Source organism: Corvus kubaryi, unplaced genomic scaffold (genome assembly GCF_017639235.1).
Source record: "Corvus kubaryi isolate FWS band 111438036 unplaced genomic scaffold, C.kubaryi_AGA036_p1.0 split1-65, whole genome shotgun sequence".
Classification (NCBI taxonomy): domain Eukaryota; kingdom Metazoa; phylum Chordata; class Aves; order Passeriformes; family Corvidae; genus Corvus; species Corvus kubaryi.
The window spans coordinates 3,803,627-3,822,336 of record NW_024582080.1 but is presented as its reverse complement, the minus strand read 5'-3'; the positions used below and the strand labels follow the sequence as shown (position 1 = coordinate 3,822,336).

At 40.3% G+C, this 18,710-nt stretch overlaps 1 protein-coding gene across 3 annotated transcripts in view; it reads right to left on the bottom strand.

Annotated features, from left to right (window-relative positions):
* Positions 1 to 18,710, bottom strand: part of TRPC4 (transient receptor potential cation channel subfamily C member 4) — a 132,226-nt gene that overhangs the window by 112,651 nt on the left and 865 nt on the right. The window contains exon 2 of one of the 3 annotated variants that reach the window (XM_042014227.1): positions 18,142 to 18,429. The gene's annotated coding sequence lies outside the window, so the exon portion shown is untranslated. Of the gene's footprint in view, positions 1 to 17,927; positions 18,112 to 18,141; positions 18,705 to 18,710 lie in introns of those variants that run through there. The other 2 variants (XM_042014226.1, XM_042014228.1) reach the window with 2 other exon arrangements.

Sequence of the window (18,710 nt, the reverse complement as noted above, 5' to 3'; positions counted from 1 at the left end):
TTAGCTCAGCATGGGTTATAACTCTTCCTTTTCGTATTTTTTCTTGTTACAGCCAGCTACATGAAATGTGCAGCCCAGCCATGCCAATCTGCAGTTTTTATGTCCCTTTATAAAGTATGATTATTTTTTCCAAGACTGTAGTTATTATTTACACCTTTCAAATGCATAGTCTAATGATGAGAATGAGATACAGGCCCATCTTCAGTAAAATAAGCAGTCCATTTCAGGAAGAATGATTTACTCCAAGTTCTGCCATTGTTATGACTCCTGCTGGTTTTCCTGCCCTCTTCTCCTTTTTCTCTTCTAATCATAGCATTAACATTTATGATGAGCATAAACAGACCATACTTGGCAATTGCAAGATCTAGATGCCTTGCTTGGGAATGTATTTCCAATGTCTGCCTTTGTGGTTTGTTCCTTCATTAGATACGCTTCTAGCAGTGCTCATGGAGCCGAGAGGTCTATCTTGTCTGGCTGATAGGAATTCTCTCTTCCCCTGTTTCTTCATGACTCACTCTTGATTCTCATGCACATGCTAATAATTTCTATTGGTAATCCAAAATATATGTGTGTACTAGTTTGAAAAAAAAAACCAGTGGGAGGCACCAAGTCAGAATAAAAATTTAATAGGGAAATTAAAAAAAAAAAGGCAGAAAACATTGGTTCAAACTGACAGAGTCAGGATACAACCTGACACCCTGTTAGTCAGGGTGGTGGTGGCAGTCCGATAAAATGGTGGCTGCAGTCCTCCTGAAGTGGTGGATGTGGTTCTGTTGAAGTAGTGATGCTGTAGAAAGGGGTCTGCTCTTCCTCAGAAGGTCCAGTGGTAGCTGTGTAGCTCCTGTCCTCTGGAAATCCAGTGGAAAGGGTGTCTGTGGTGTTTGGAACCTCAGATTATATCCAGGATGGAATGCTTGGTTCCTCCCTCTGGGTGGAGCATCTCACAGTGGGGTAATGAGTCATGAGGCCAGGCGCTGATGGGCTCATTAACAGGAGATAGTCCGGAGGGAGTTATCTCTGAGTCAGGCGGCAGGACAATGATGGGCCATTAATAGAGAGATAGTCTGGGGGGAGGAGACAAGGAAACACTGCCCCACCTGATTTCAACAGCTCATGAGGATGGTAATGGAATACACTGCAACCCAGGACAATGTGTAAATGCTTTTTCATCCCAAGCAGCCTTAAAATGAAAAAATGATTACTTTTAATTTTGCACCAATGAATAACTAAAATTTTGGATGTCTATTTATTTATTTATGTTCATAAAACTAGGTAAGATGTAACTAATCCCAGACTGATCCCTCTGTTATAATGTGCTTTTATTAATAATAACTATGCCATTAGAAAATGTGATTCTTCAGGGTAAACAACATCTGCTTTGGACCACTGCAGGTAAGTACAATAGCACCAAGAAGAAAAGGAAGAAACTGGTGAATCAGAAGTGAGACCTTTTAATTGGAGAGACATTAAGATGCAATGTAAGAAGTGCTGGTTTTGAACAAGTATAATGAGTTTAGGGGAGCTAAGCTTGGGCTGTAGTGGGTTTGCATAACAAGATTTTCATGGGGGTGGGGGAAACTGCAGGGGTGGCTTCTGTGAGAAGCTGCCAGAAGCTTCCGTCATGCCCAACAGAGCCAGTGCCAGCCAGTCCCAAGATGGACCCACTGCTGGCCAAGGCCCAGCCCATCAGTGACAGCGGTAACATCTCTGTGAGAACATATTTAGGAAGAAGAAGAACTGCTACACCACAGCAGTTGGAGAGAAGAGTGAGAGGCACAGCCCTGCAGACACCAAGGTCAGTGGAGAGGAGGGGGAGGAGGTGCTCCAGGTGCTGGATCAGAGATTCCCCTGCAGCCCGTGGTGCAGACCATGGTGAAGCAGCTGTGCTCCACAGCCCTGGGAGGTCCATGAGCGTAGAAGAGACCCACCCACAGTCTGTGGAGGAGACTCACGCTGGGGCAGGTGGATGTGCCCAAAGGAGGCTATGACCCTGGGGGAAGCCTGGACTGGACCAGGCTCCTGGAAGGACCTGCGGCGCCATGAAGAGAGGAGACCACACTGAAGCATGTTTGCCGGCAGGACTTGTGACCCCATGAGGGACCCACACTGGAACTGCCTTTTCCTGTAGGACTGCACCCCATGGAAGGGACCCATGCTGGAGTAGTACATGAAGGACTGCAGCCTGTGGTAAGGACCCAAATGAACCAATGCAGGCTGACTCTTTTTCTTTCTGAAAGAGTAATGCAAATGTGTGACATCCCAAGGGTTTGCATAGCTGTCAAAGGGTGTGATCTATGTCAGTAAGATCAAGATGCTGAGCACTGCTGGAATCAAGTATTTCAATCCCGTATCAAAACATATCAAGAGCAGAATAAGCCTTACAGTGCAGTTGCTGAGCAAAGAATTCAGCAACACCACAAAATGAAAAACACAAAGCAGTGTTGTATTCAGATTAAATAGTGACATGAGTTATAGACTTTGCGGCACATCTGAACTACCAGATCATCATCTCTAATGCTCTGTCACAGAGAAGCATGACAGAATCAAATTATTTTAGTATTGCTTGTAATTAAAAATCCATTATAATAAAGTGAAAAACATTCAAGTTTAATAGTTCCTCAAAGGTTGGAAATGTATCAACCATGGGCTTTCTGCCTACTCAGGCTTCCCTCTACTGTGGCTGATCATATACAGTAACAAAGACAACACCTTGCAGTTCTAAGGAACTGACATCACTGGCATGTGCGGAGCTTTCAAACATTACTCTGGTGAAAATCAGAATTGCTCTAGTCCATGGCTGGGTTATGTTTCTGTCACTGCCAACTGAGGGGAACTTGATTATAAATGCATCTCAACAGGCCTATAATATAAACTGTAAATTTTTCAGGTAGATGTGAGAGAAATGAGGTTGAATGATGACTCCTTTTCCCAACAGACAAACTGGTAAAACAACTGAACTGTTAACCTTTTGTTAAAGGATGTCTGATTTATTTTCTTTGGATGTCTTAAAGAGAAACACATACATTTAAATGATAAACTTCAAGTCTGAAGAAAAAGAGGGATTTTAACTTTGTGATATGTGTATTTAGAGTGTGAAAGACAGAAAAGAACAGTGGATTCTGCATGGCTAAGTGAGTAGTCTCCCAACTCTTATTTTCAGTATTATATGACTCAGTAAATTCCTATTCTCATATTCTACAGTTCCACAGCCTGACTGAGATACATTTTTAACCAACTCAGAATGACAAGTTCAGCTGGGCAGAGACGGAAAATTCAAGTGAATAACAAAACTTCTTCTACAATTTCCATTAGATCCATATGCTACAGTGAGCAACAACCAGAATTTTAACACATGTACAGGAACTAAAAGGACTGATCACTAGCATTAGCAAGCATTTCTACAAGATAATGATTCAGGTTCTGCAGCACTGTTAGATCTTTATTTCAGTTAGTAGAATAAAAGTTAAGCTCCCAGCACTGAAATAGATTGACATAAACAAAGCACAAGATATTTTATAGATCTTCCTTTCTCGTCTATGCATAAATGACCAGTTACATGCCTCAGCTACCTCTGCCAAGTTGGCTTCAGGAAAAGAAGTACTCTGTAACTTTTCTTTTATAAAAAGGGACAAGGCAAGCAATTTGGAGTCATGGTTCCCAAAAGCTGAGATGAATTTTCTCTAATTATTATGCCCATTTCCTGTCAAACAGAATTTTCACTCACACTAATGCAAACGTGTATGTGTCTGTAGTTTGAGTGGCGTGCAGGATTGAACATGCATTTCTAGGCTCCTTATCTAAAAAAATTGAGCCTTATCTAAAAAAGTTGCACCAGAAAACCTCCAGGCAAGGGCAGGAGAAGGATTAAATGTCCAGAAGACCTTCCAGAAGCAGAAGGACTAAATAAGGTACAAATCTTCACTCTGTGAAAGAAGGATAGATGACAGATGTAATGCAGGTCTGTGTAATTATGGGTGTCAAGAAAAGGACAGACATGGATTAATTGTTCATTGGCTTTTCAGGTGTGAGATCCAGAGGCAATCAAACAGGCAGTAAGAGTCAGGTTCAAGAAAAAGAAAGAGCTGATGAGACTTCAAGCAATTACTTGAGGAATTCATTGCTGAAGGATTGTGAAGATGCTAAAAATTTCTGTGGGCTTCATAGAAGATTGGATGACTTTATGAAACAGAAACCCACAGAGAAACTGTATCTGGTAAAGAAAGACCCTGCTGAGTACTACAGCAAGTAAAGGTACTCTGTTACTATACTCCTGTCTATAGATACACTTTTTCTGCCACTGTTAAACACACGTTACTAGGCTTAAAAAAATCTAGATGCAGGCAGTGAGACTGTGACTGTATTCAAATCAGTTGAAAAATTTCCAATAACACAGTTTATTTTCTTCATTTAAGTTACTATCCTCCAGATCATAATCCACTACAGTTTGCAAATTCATTGTGTTATTTCGCACAAGTAATGAGATTTACATATCTGATACTCAGGAAATCAACACTTTTTTCTAGAGAAAGTACCAACACAATTTTTTCAGAAAAAGACACAAATTATCAAGATCACTTGACACTTCATATGGTAGTCTTTCACTTTCAATTGATTTTATTTGGGAAAAAAAAAAGATTGTTTTCATTACCTAGCTTCATCTATCTGTTCCAGTACAATATATTCATTTTCAGGGATCTGTTCCAACTCTTTCTTTGTTTGGAGTCTCTCCTACTTGACTGCCAAGACACCATGTAGCTCTTGCTCTGTGTTGCTTCTTATTCAACAGCTAGAGAAAATTAAATACTCTTAAGAATCTTACACCACCCAAATACATGATTCATTTGATTCTCAAAAGCTGCCAGGACCGCTACAGTTCAGCAATTACATCCACAATACTACATAGCTGACTTTTGGTGTCACTCAGATAGTGTTATTTAAGGCTCCAGTGGTATTATCATATCTTGTTTTCTCAGTGCTTTCCCAGGAAATTTTAAGACATTCTCATGTCCCCTTTGATTTTTCTCATGTGAAGTCTCCAAAATGGTATATGGTAAAATGTTCCATCCTCTACTGCCAACACTCCAGTAAGCCAGTTTGTCCCACCACTCACACTGTCTCTCAATCTTGACTGCTGCTAAAATATCAAAGGCATTACAACTACTCAGTAGTCTAAGTAATATCACAGCTGAAGTCAGTGGTAAAGCAAACTTTGAATTAGCTAGGTAGGCTGGGGTTAAGGAAATGATAAATAAATTAATTACTATAGGATTTCTGTCTAAATCTGCCAGATACTATAGGTCAGAAAGCAATAAAGAGCTAACATGTGTGTAAGTACAACAGTACTGCTACACTACCAGTGCAGCTCAAAGCTCTACTTATTTTATAGCCTAAAAAATACTATTTCTCAAATTACTAGTACCTCTTTCACTCACTGGCACTAGGAAATGACAGAGAAAGTGATTTTTGTACCTTTCTGACTCACGGTGATATAGCTTTACTATACCATTCGATCTTAAATCTTCTACTTGGAGTGATCTCTTTCCCCTTCAGCAAACCACGGTTTTATCTACTCCTAAAATCTGTTAGAAATCTGTTCAGTATTTGTCTATCCCTCAGTGTACTTCCTCCTAGTCTGTGTGTTTTACTTGAACAGTTTCTTAATCTTTTGGAATTAAACAGCTGTTAAAACTTCTTTCAAACAGATGTTAATTACTACTGCTTTCTGATCTCATCTCTCCAACTTATACCTTTAATCCTGCAGCAACTTCTTTCCCTTTTTAATTTTTTTTTTTTTTTTAGTTAAACTCGAAATAGACATTTTGGATACATCCTCTCCTTGGTTTTAGCATTATAGGAAACTTGCAGTCATGTTTCTGACCACTACTGAAACCTCCTAAGGCAACAGAAGAAAATGGGAGAGGTAAGTGTTTGTTACTACACTTCTGGAAACTCCAGTTCTCTGATTACGAACAGATTCAGCAGTCCAGAGATAACAAGGTATGATGACTTAGGACCTTTCACTTAATAAAGGACTCTCAGAGGTTGTTACCGCTTCTTGTATACTTGAATAAAGTTATCTACCTGAAGAGGACTATTCAGCTTCTTTGTATTGGAATTCAAGGCTTAGACATTTGGAGAAAGAACCCCAATACCCTCAGGTTTCTCTATCATCCAGCACTAGGACAGACCTTGTATAGTTTGGGGGATTTTGCATGAGAGTAAAACAATTATGATAATTAAAAATGGAATATATGATTGCAAAACAACAAGGAGATAAGCACTAGGCTCTTAAAGGAAAGAACCGTGAACACATCTGTGAAAATCGATCATGCAATGAATGAAGAAAAGAGCCCGCTTTATGGACCTCAGCAAACATGAGTCTGGACTCTATCTTTTCTCCAGAACAGCTGCTACTGGCTTCACTTAAGCTGGCAAATCTACTTTGTGAGCAGCTTTTGGCCATCTTCATTTCTGACCTGGCAACCCAAGTCAAATCCTTGCATTTCCTTAATTTTGTCTTGGTAGCACTTAGCACTTATCCTTGTTTGATCAAGGAATTTACCAGTTCCACTGCATAAGTTACCAGCTAGCACTGAAAGGAACTGGATAAATCAGCTCCCAGGCTTCTGCTGCTGCAATGATGCCTTGTGAAACATCCAGCAGGATCCTGAAGGATCATATCACAGAATCCTAGAAAGGTTTGGGTTGGAAGGAACATCAAAGATTATCTAGTTCCACCCCCTCCGTTATGGAGAGAGGATGACACCCACTAGATCAGGTTGCTCAAAGCCCCATCCAACCCAAACACTTCCACGGATGGGGCATGCACAGCTTCTCTGGACTACATTTTCATTTTATATTATGTACCCCTTAGTCTTTGCACTCAAAATCAGGTTTCTAAGGAGGTTTTGAAACCGTGTAGCACAAGAGTATCCTGCCTCCTTTCAGATGCTTTCCCTGACAGCTGCCATGTGCAGTTCACCTGAGGATCAAACAGTTAAAAATGTTATTGTTAGACTTACATGAATCTAATACACTGCTGTGCTTTTAATTGCATGAGTTATAACCTCTACATTAAAGTCTACAAAAAAAAATTCCTTTTGGATAATAAACAAAGTGAAAGATAATAGATTAGTCCTAGTCAACCTGTATTAGCTACCAGACTTGAGGAAAAAAATACCTTTGTAGGAGTTGTGTCTAAGTTTCCACAGTGTCAGGGATGTCAGCTCCACGGACAGAAGTTGCTGGCTTTTAAGAAGCCTCCACCTCCTGTGAATCTCTAAATTCACAAGAAAAGTAACTGCCTCTTTCTTAACTTTCCATGCCCTGGTAGGTTGCCATTAAGTTCACAGCTCTGCTCTGTTTGGGGTGGCAAAGAAGCCGTACTTGGCCAAGAGCTGGGCTCAGGCACTTAGTTTTTACATCTTATAAACAAGTGCAGAGAGATAAATATTCCCAGCCAACGGGACACTGATATAACTCTGTGTGTGTTCACACAAGATAGACACTTTAATAGGCTGTATTCCTGAACTTTGGTTAGCTCTTCTCTTTCACTCACCAGAGCAAATATGAACCTTTCACATGTGCCAGTTACAGAGTGCACATAAATATTTCTCTCCACATGTAAATATACACGTGCTCTTATTTGTGCGTATATACACACAAAACTGTAAGGATCTATAAATACTAATATTTTGGCACAGAATACAATTGGGGAATCCATAAACCGGGAAATCATTCCATCACAATACAACACCTGGTTTCACAGTTAACTTAGGTAGATAAAATGTTAAACCCATGTTACCTTATGTTCAGTGAAGTTTACGGGATTTACTGGAAGTATTAATAACAGCTTGAACATATTCAATTTGTAATAGTACACTAGAGTTCTCCTTATAGTAGACTCCCAAGACTGATTTTTTTTTTTCATTTGATGTGCTATAACCTTGAAAAGGAAATCAGTTTTTTGGCAATACTATAAAATCCTGTTTGGAACGGTCCCTGAGTGTTTTACAAACTATTAAAAAAGAGGTTTGGTTTAAAAACTGTACGTGTCATTCCCTACTTGATTTTCATTCTTAAAGTCAACTTCCCAGCAATGGAAAGAAGCAGGAATTCTTATAATGAGACACAGTGAGATTTTAGACCTTGTCAACTATAGCAGTATATTTAAAAAGTAAGGTACACTGCTTCCCTCCATGAAGATTCAATATATATGAGTCTGTAAACTGCAAGAAAAAGGTATTTAGAAAGAGAACGAAGAAAACTTTATATTACACAGGACAGATGTGGCTGCAATCATGGCAATAATTGCAAACAGATGAATGTTTCAGGATTACATATTTTTCTAAAATACTCAACAGATAAGAGATTTTGGATTAGATTCTCCACAACTTGTAATTCCATTAACTGCATCAGAGTGGAAAAGTAAACAAAATATATTTTTCATAAACTGCTAAATTATTGAGAAGAAACAAGAAGCTGCCAGAGTCCTACAATTCTCTTGAAACTAAGGGGACAAATTTTCTGAAGTTACATCATCTATACGCATGTATGATTAATGAGAAGGCTCAATTGTTTTATTTTGTATTTTGTAAAATTTCACATAAGGCGGGTGTAATTTCAAATTACTTTGACCATTATCATAATTTTAAATTCACTTGTGATTTTAATATTTCCCTAAGACCAAAGAGCACACATAGTTGCAATGTATGACTAAAAAAACCACAAAAATATGAAAAATCAGAAAGCTTTTGCGATTTTAGGAACCTTTATGATATGCAAAAGCAGCTGAAAGAGTTCTTGAACATGGCATCTTTGGCTACAAAATGGCCTTCTTAAATGACAGCTGCTTATATAACAAAAGCACATAATAAAATGAGTTTTTCCCAGGCAATTATGGTAAAGGAATGGGAGAAATTTTGAACGATGAGTTGAATATCTGAATCAAAGTCATACTTCCAAGGGAGAATGCAAACACGCATAGCATAAACATCTTAAATATGTTTCTAACACCTGGGAAATTGCTAAAGAGATGTTAGATTATGCATTATTGATATTTTTCTTTGTTGTCATATATAAAATGTTCACCCAAATTTTCAAATTATACTCCTTAAACCTGGATTAAGGAAAATGTGAAAATGTCTCATACAGAGTAGAGGAATGAAGCCAATGCTTAACAGTAAGCACCTTCTGAAGCTACTTTCAGTAGAACACCAAACTTCTTTATGCTTGAATACTTTCTTGAATTAAGGTTAAATTAGAAGGAATCAGCTTATTTCTTAAAATGAATTCCATCATGTGCTGACCATAAAGCTTTGCTATCATGAGTGGTGGATTTGTTTAGGTAATTTTTATTGTAGGCTTTGTTTTTCAGCAATGGGTTTAAGTAAAGAGAGTTAAAGTAACAGTAAGTAGGCAATTTGGCAGGAAAACACTAATGGAGTAAGATGATTAAGGTATATTGCCCCAGTACATGTCAGCCAACCCATTATGTTTCCAGAAGGAAATCAAGCCCTTAAAGATGTCTATTATCTGTCACTGGGAGTATCATGGGAAAGATGAGCATGAGCTGACCTACTTGAGTGTGCTAATGTCTCTCAAGAGTCATGGTCTTCATTGTCCTTTATTTCCTTGATTGCTCTGAAATGACAACACTTACTGTTTTGTCCACTTTTGTTTTGAAATGTCAACTTATTTCTATCCTCCTCAAAGTCCTACTTATGCCCTTGCTATCTTGCCCAAATTCAGCAATTCTTGGTTTTAAGAGAAGGCTGATTGTAGATTATCACTGAGAAGAATCACTAATCAGCAGTGATTCTTTCTGAAAATAAGGACCCTGACACGTGGGGTTTGGGTATTGCAAGATACAGTGTCCTAAAGAACATGTTTCTTGGGTGTTAGCAATGCCCTGAAGAATTTGGTGTTAGCAATGCCCTGAAGAATTTCAAAGGCTTTGAGGATTAACCATATGATGAATTCCTTGAACATGTTATCACACAGACCTACAGACCCAGACACAGGTACTGCTAGCCCAAACCTCTCCTCAGGGACAGCTGATTGTTTCTTTCCCACAGAACTTGGTGCCACTGATGCCAAATGAAATCCTCTTCAGTCTCCGTAAGAGCTCACCTACAACTTCTGGACTTCATGTACTGAGCAAGTGAATGGGAAATCCGAAGTTAATAAGGGACATGGGTGAATGCACAGGAGCTCATCAGTTAAGGGGACATTGGTAAAACCCTTCGCTAAGGCTGCTAAGAAGGAAATATCCTGCTACGAGAGTAATGTTTCTTTAACAAAATAAAACGACAGAACAGATTGAAGACACACATCCAGATCCTATGCACTGGAGAATCTTTTTAATTATAAAAACCTATAAAGCTAGATCCTGTCTGCAGTTAACCCAAAGGAGTTCTTCATATAGAAAAAGTTCCAACCTGGCTTAAAGCCAGCAGAAGCAGTAGCAAAAGGAGGCTGGTGTCTAGGAAATGAGTGCACGGGAAGCATGGTGGGGATGAATGAGAAATCCTTCTTTGATCCTAACCTATCCTTATAAAATCCAGCTTGTGCAGTTAAGATAGTTCAGTCAATCAGTGCAGCTCTGAGATGGACTAGTGCCCAAGAACTGAAATGCAACCCAGCTCACTGAGCATCCCCTGCTTCTCTCGTCTGTGGGCAAGTCACACTGAAAAGTAGGGACTTTCAAACCCCTGCTCAGTCTGCCTGGTTTAAGTATTGTGAAAAGAAAGCAAATTTTAAATTAAAAAAAAAAGAAGAACAAAAAGAGTTATGTGGAAGTTTAGTTCTATATAAAGACACAAACAAAATAAATGTTATCATCTCAAATCACATCAGTATGTGGTACAACTGGCCTCAATGTATAAATTATGCTCAAAGTTAATATCACTAAGTTAAACAATCATGAATAAAATATTTTTATATAAGTGCTCAGACCAAAATATTATTTTGCAATTACTCTCTATGAAGCATGATGCCTTTTATGAGAAAATACAAGAGTAGTTAAAGACTAATAGTTAGTATAAACACCTGCCTATGTCATCAACTTGAAATACGTGATCTCTGTGCTGTAGGTACTAGGTTCCTTAACAGTTTAAAAAAATTAATACAGCACATTCTTCATATTAGACTTAGGAAACCTTATTAATCATTATGTGACACAATAAAGTACTTCAATTTAAAATATGTGAAAAATAAAGGCGAGACACATATTCACTAAGCCAGGAATCCAAAACACTGACATCCAAGGCTGGTTTGTCATCCCAACTTTCCTTCATTACAAACGGGAAGAAATGCACACCCTGCAGAGGGAAATTAATTTCCTTCAAGATATGTCATATGAATCACCCTATGAAGTTACCAAGTTCTTTCTAAAGGCTATACAGACTCAGAGGTCTGATGTTACGGTGTCTAGATGAATTCAAAGACAAACAGTTAGCTACTGCCTTTGGAATGACAGTTTTGTAGCTAAGAGGCTTAAGGCAAATTAGACAACTGTTCTCTAGGCAACTTGTATTTGGTTTTATTAATGGTCAAAATTCCTGCTGTAGGGCATCAGTTAGCTAGGGAAAAGCCACTATAGGGAAAGTACATGTGGTGTTGTAGGTATAAATGTACTATGGAACACACCAAATTTGAAAAACAAACTCACTATGCCAGCATAAACAAGTGAAAGGGATTGACTGCAGCTCTCATAACTTCAGATCATTACCAGCAGAAATTAATGGCCAGTACCTCTCCCAGTCTAAAAGAATAAAAATGTTGTCTGTATAACCAAAACACAAATGGGATATTTTAGCTATTTTTCAGTGGAAGATAGGCAGGATCCATTCAGCAGTCAGTGCTGAAGTGCAGCAGAAGGATTCCTTTTGAAGTGTTTAATAATAATGAGCATTTCCACATGAACATCAGTTAAAACTATTCCATCACTGAGAGATAATTTCTGCATGTAGTGGACTAAGGTACACTGTGGCACTGGCAATGCTGAGAACATTTGAAGAAAGAATCTGTTCGTGCTTTCCTTGCTCCACAGATACAATGTGTTCTCTCTGGAAAAGAGACACCTTGCCCTTGGATGTGAGCACCCAGAACTGTGTGTTTTTCTTTTGCAAGAGTCCAGCTGACACTCCCATTGCCCTTGGCACAACTAGAAGCTGTATTTCAGCTACCCAATCCATTCACAAACTCCTAAAAATTCTGAGAACAGACAACAGGATATTTAAATTACGTTGCAGACATTGTTGTGATGTCTGCATCAGTATCAGCAAAGTCAACAGGACCTCAAGACAGCTTAGAAGAAAACCAATGTCTATTTATTGTCTCCTCTGAAAATGTTTATTTTGGTTGTTTGGGGGGGGGGGTTGACACCACTAGGGTAAGGTTCATTTTTCCTTACTTCAGCTGTGTGAAATCAAACAACAATCAGCAACAATAAATATCTGATTCTTTCCACTCTATGTCAGGTATAAGTTGGATGGATTAGTTGGTTCACTGGAGGTTTCTGTCTCTCTCCAGTGACTATACAAGGAATGTAGGTGGTTGGTGTTTACAACTACAATCAAATTTGTGTGTCCTAGGTGAAAAAAACACAGGCCTTCCCTTCAAAAATCCCTTTTTAGAGCTTTTCAAAGTTTTTCATTAGATTTTTTTTAATTGAAATTAGTATATAGGAATGAACTAGGAGTAATCTTAAATCAGACACAATATGACCCTTCATTTCCTGCTATAATCTTATTTTTCATTCCTTTACTCAAATGAAGTAAAGGTTCTGGTTTACTTTTTATAATGGAAATGGTGGTAGCAAATCCATGCACAGAATACAATATTTTTTGGCAAAGATAAAATAAATTTAAAGTATATCAATTTTTAGAAGAAAAACATATAGAAGAAAATCTCATTTTAATTGGATGTAAATTTGGTGCTCTGTCCTCTTAGTCCAGTACTTTCTAGCCTGACAGCAAACTGCTAATCTGTTAAAAACATCTGTATGCTAGGGAGTAGTACAGATTTCTTCTTTAAATCTTTGATATTCTTCCCCTGATTTAGGGAACTATAGAAGGAACACAGTTAAAAGTTTACCCATTAATTTAAAAAACACAGAACAGCATTGATTCTACTAGCACTGCTAGCCTAGTACCCCGATGTGAGTGGGTACTTTAATTAAATGATGGTTAGAGGGTGAATTTGAATTCTCAGTGAATCCACAGAGAGTCTACTGCAGGAAGGTCTTTACTGGCAGAATGCCTACATCTCTCTAGGAGATGAGATGTAAGGACTAGTGAGGCTCTCAGGCCAGGCCAACTTCTCAGCATATATTTTGGGCTGGATACAGAGCTGTATTAATGTCCCTCTCGTGCTTTATGACCTGGGTTAATAATCACCCCCACTACTCAGACATCACTGAGAAAAATGCTGTGTCCTTTGGCAGCAGCTGCCTCTCTCTGACAGACATGAGAAGCAGACACCTGAGCTGAAAAGTGACAGAACTTTTAAGTAGTTATTGATAGTTTGCATAAGAATCTATTTTTTGAAGAATTCTGTGAAAGGAAACTGGATTGCAGAGGTGGCAGCTGGCAAACTCCCAGAAGTGTACATCCAACAGGCAGTTCTGAGTTCACGCTATTTACAGATTTTTTAGAAGTTAGCCCAGCAGCTAGGAGTACGTGCATGTGTATGCATGTTTTGGGGTTTCTAAATGTACCTTTGAGGCTGATAATAGCATCCATTTATCCTGTATCTACTGACCTCTGTGCTTATTTAGCCTTTATGATGTACTATCACAGCCTGCTCTGCACAGCTGGGATTCAGCAAATCTATCTTAAGAAGGAAGGTTCCTTGTCTTGGCTTTTGCTGCATGGTTAACAAAGAGAGACAGTCACCTGTGGAGGATGCTTGTTCTGTTATAAAGGAGAGGACACGATACAGAGGATGGTTTACTCTCTCCTTCAGCCCTTCTCTTTCCAGGAAAGGAAGAGAAACACTGTGGGTTCACCTTGATAGCTGGCAAATAGGTATTTCATGTGAGTTCAAGGTTATCAAAAGTAGCCACAAAAAGTTAGCCTGCATGCTGCAAGATCTCCAGGAGGCTGGTGTCCTCCTAGATGCCAGCTCTAAATCAACCAATCCGTGCTTTGCCTGACTAGCTGGCACAAGGACATGAGGAGCCCAGGACCTCTTTTGCCAGTAGGGTCTAAGGTGTGAATGCAGGTAGCATAAGCTTTCTGATTCTCTGAGACAAGGAAGGATGTACTTCTGGTCCTTAACACTGGTATCAGAATCGCTCTGAAGAACCAAAACCAAACCAAACAAAAAGACCTCGTGTATCCTGGAAAACCAGCATGTGCTGAGCTAGGACTGGAAGAGCTTAAGGGCACCACCCCATGGCTTGGCTGCTACAGGGCTGTCCATGCACCAGTGGTGGGATGGAGGCCTTTGCCTCCTGGGGAAAGGTTGCTTGCTCCTCAGAAGTTTTCAATGATATGTAGAAAGCATCTCCAGGAGAATCTTTTTCTCCGAAAAGCCAAGTGAAAAATCTTTCTCCATTTACTGTTCCCCTTTCTACCCACTGCATAATATACCAGATAATATTATTATAACATTCCAATGGTTCATCTGACATGCACAAATATGTCAGAAGCTTTTGAGATGAATGTAGCGAGCACAGACTCAGTGATCAAGAAATTGCAGAAACTGTCAGACTTCAGAGATTAGGTTTGACTGGTTCGTAATCTTAGACAAACATAAAATTCACTCAAATTTAAGGAAGCTTTCAGCCCACATTTGCTGAAAAATAACTTAGTTGTAAAAAAAAAAGGAATTTTCATCCAAGGTTCTTTTCAGTTTTTGTCTCACATCAGTCAATATCTAAACCAGAAATATAGTTGTAAAAGAGTGGAAGAAGTACTTTGAGAATTTAAACCAAAACAGAAGTTTGAAGGGAGAAGAAAAACCTCAAATGAAACCAAAACAGCCCACAACTCCAAGAAGAATATGATATAATAGCAAAGTCATTTATTTGTTACTTTTAGTCTTTGTGGCACACTAAAAGCCTTTTAATTCCTTTGAAAACTTCACTGTGCAAAAAAATTGTCTTATTTTCAGTTGTTCTTCTTTTGACAGTCTCAGATTCTATTAGACTGAAAGGTAATGCCCCTTTGAAGGACTTCTGCATGCGCATCTGTTACAGAAACATTTAATTTGCTCAGCTTTCCCCTGTATTCACTACATAAAACTATATTAATTAATGTGTATTTAGTCAGGAGAGTTTCTTTTTTCAGCAACAAATCGCAGTGGACATGAGGATCCTGGCACCATTGCTGCTGGTGTTACACTAACACTATGCTACACTACTTAAGGCAGTGTCAGTGTAATAAAGCAAGGGCAAGTTTGGCTTGTCTTTCTCCATGATTCAGGACTTGTAAAACAGATGGTTTCTGGAATTTTGTTTTGACACAAAACATGGTGATGGAAGATTGATTTACACACAAAGTTTTACACACAAACTTCTTTCAGTAATGAAGAATATTGTATTTGAGAAAGTAACAAGAATATAATCCAACACAGCTTAAAACTGAACAGAAAAAGTAATGATAATTCTGACACTCATAAAGTCATTAGGTATCTGAATAGAACAATTCTTCATCTATTTTTATCTGATATTTCTTTAAACAGGTTATAACAGAGTCTTTTCTTCCTGCTTCTATGCCGCCTTTCTGTAAGATAAGTTATGGTGACTTAGTCATCATTTTCAGAATTAATTTAGTCCCTTTTAACACTGACTAGCAGCACCACCAGAGGCAAGCAGAGATGCCAGATAGGATTTTCCCTGTTGATTTTGCCACCTCACACCAGGGAATCAAATCCCGTAAAAAGCTGACAGATTAAACAGTGTGCTGGTATGGAGACAGGTCTCAGGTCCTGGGAAGAGCAGTAATGCACATATTTCCTTGTAATTTAAGTCAGGCAATAAACACACACACACAAAAGTGAAAGCTAATCCCTTAACAGTTTTCTCTATGTGTGTCCTTCAATATATACTTGGTGGTCTCTCCACACTGAAGAAATGCAAGCCCACTGTCACCACGAGCAGAGCCACATTGGTCAGGACCCAACATTTTCAGTAGATAAGCAAAGATATCTCAAAAAGATAATCAAAATCATACCAGATCTGTAGTGACCTCAATTTCACTTAAATTTCAGCTAGCAGTATTTGGCTCTAAATAGCATGAGATAAGAAGAAATGGAATTTTTTTCTGGAGCTATTTTAAGGGCAATGACTACTATACATAGAGTCAGAGTAAGTGGCTGAAGTTAAATTTAAACGACAGACATATTTTTGTTTTCCTGTTTCCAAATAGAGTCTCATCTGCTCCTAAGCCTGAACAACAGGAGAAAAAAGAGAAAAACATAGTAAAGAATGCCATCCTTCTGCAAACAAAACCAAGGCCTTTCAATGTAGAAGGCAACACCAAAGGAAGACCAAACTGTGTTTGGTTTTAGCTATTTTGATATTGAAGGACAAAGTTTATTTCTGAGTCTTGCCTAAAAAATGGGCGTAAATTCAGGTCTTCCAGAATTTCTTCTTTTCTAAAGCAGGTCTAAAGCACTCTCACTGGTGCCTGGCCTCTCTAACTGTACACGAAACTATTGCTTAAGTGAATGAGGCTAATTTATGGAAAATTCAGTATGCTTGTACAGAAAACCTTGCTAAGTTATCCAGGTGTGGGCTTTGGAGCAAATAACATAAACACTGAAATGTTCCATATCACTGCAGTACAATTAAATTTGAAAATTCAATCAAACTGGACTTAAAGGTGCTGTAATGTTAGTATTTATAATGTTGGTGTAGAACTTAAACTATTTCCCATTCTGTCTATTCTGCATTCTACAGAAAACCTCTATGCGTGCTGTTTCTTAGAAATATTTATTTCTCAGACGAAACCAACATGCAATCTCTGGTACCTATTTTTTTATTTTTTGTTTGTGGAGTACCCATTCTCTGTAACAAAAACACACATTAGAAGGTGTTTTTATTTACTTCTACCTGAAAGGTGTTGTAATGTTCGAAGAGCCATCTCACAAGTCACGTGTAGAGAAATTTAAAATTCGGTTGCCATGCTAACAGGAAGTCACTCAACTAAGTCCAGTAAAATAAAAGTGCATAAATTACATTTCTGGTAAAAAACAGGGAAATAATAGATTAACACATCCGTAGGTTTGGACAACTGTAGCCACAACTACAGTTGTGTCCCTTGGTAGAGTGCTGAATTTCTGTCGGCATTTAAACCTCCAGAGCATCAGCTGCTTCCTCCCAAGAAGACCATAGCCTCTCTCCCACCACCTCAGGAGTCAGGGCCTTGCCCGTGTAAACCCCACGCGGGGATGAACCCACCAGCCCCTTCCTATTGTCCAGGAACCACTTCACCCTGCTCTGCTCCTGCCATCTGCATCTCGCCGTCCTCCAGGTCCCTCCTGGGGGCTTCCTGACAGGATGCCCGCCTTCCCTGGAGGGTCCCTGCGGACTGCGCCGGCGGGGAGCGAGGTCCCCTCGGGGAGACACGCCTGCGGGGATACCGCAGCTGCGGCCGTCACTACCGTGGGGACCAGGGGCGGCCCGCGGCGCGGCTCCCGCACCCACCCGTGTGCGCGACAGGCGAACTCCCGCTCTGGCGCTGCCGGGGGCCGCGGTGCGCTCAGCGCCGGCAGGAGCCGCGGGGGCGAGGGCGGGCCGGCGGGGCCCCCACCTGCGCGGGTGGCAGTGCGGAGCCTCCTCCTGCCCCGCGCAGCGGCCCCGGCCCGCTCCCTCCGGCACCCTGGGCGCTCCGCTGGGCTGCAGGTGTCACCCAGCGACCGAAGGATGCCGCTTCCCACGGCAGCGGCTGCCAGGGAAAAATACGTTTATTACATACCAGAGGAAGGAAGAGATCCTAATACTCCTCTGGACTATCACCAAGGGCCAAGGGCGTGCATGATGTCGCTTTATGCTGCTTGCGTCGGCGGAAAAAGTTACCTTAGACAGTCCTAGGGACTTCTTTTCCTTTTTTTTTTTTTTTTTTTTCCAGAGGGTCAAAAAGGTAATCAGAGGCTCAGAAAGATAATAGATCAAAGTTGATGAAAACTTACTTGGTTTAGGTGCTTGCAACGACAGCCGGTATCTTCCGACAGCTGTTTTAACAGGTCACATTTTTCCATGGAAGTTGTACCCTTTTCAATCCTGTTTGTAAATTAAATCCTTTTAGAAGGTGTTTGCTTTATTTCACTGGCTGCCGTCCGTCTCAGGCACCTATCCACATTTTTTACTTTATTTTCTCCATGTTTCCTACACATGCAGGCACTCTCGGACGCACGCCCACGAGTCAGCGGGTGCCCATCACCTCCGGTCGGGGGGACCGCTCCTGTCGCCGGACTCCGCTGCAACAGATGAGAGGCAGGTTCTTCCCCGGTTGCTTAGCGCGGCGTCTCCTTGTTCCCTCGGTAAGCCTCATGCCGGCTGCAAAAAGTACCAGCTCCTCCCGACGCGGCGGTCCCCTCCGGAGCGCGGGCTGCGCGGCGCGGGGAGGGGGGAAAGATACCCCAATAGCGGCAGAAGGAGCGCGGAGGGGCACACGCCGAGCTTCTCCGTCCTCGCCGCCGCGCTCTCTCCTGGGCCGGCCGCGGGCTCAGCCTCGGCGGGCGCTGTCCCGCCGCCCCCC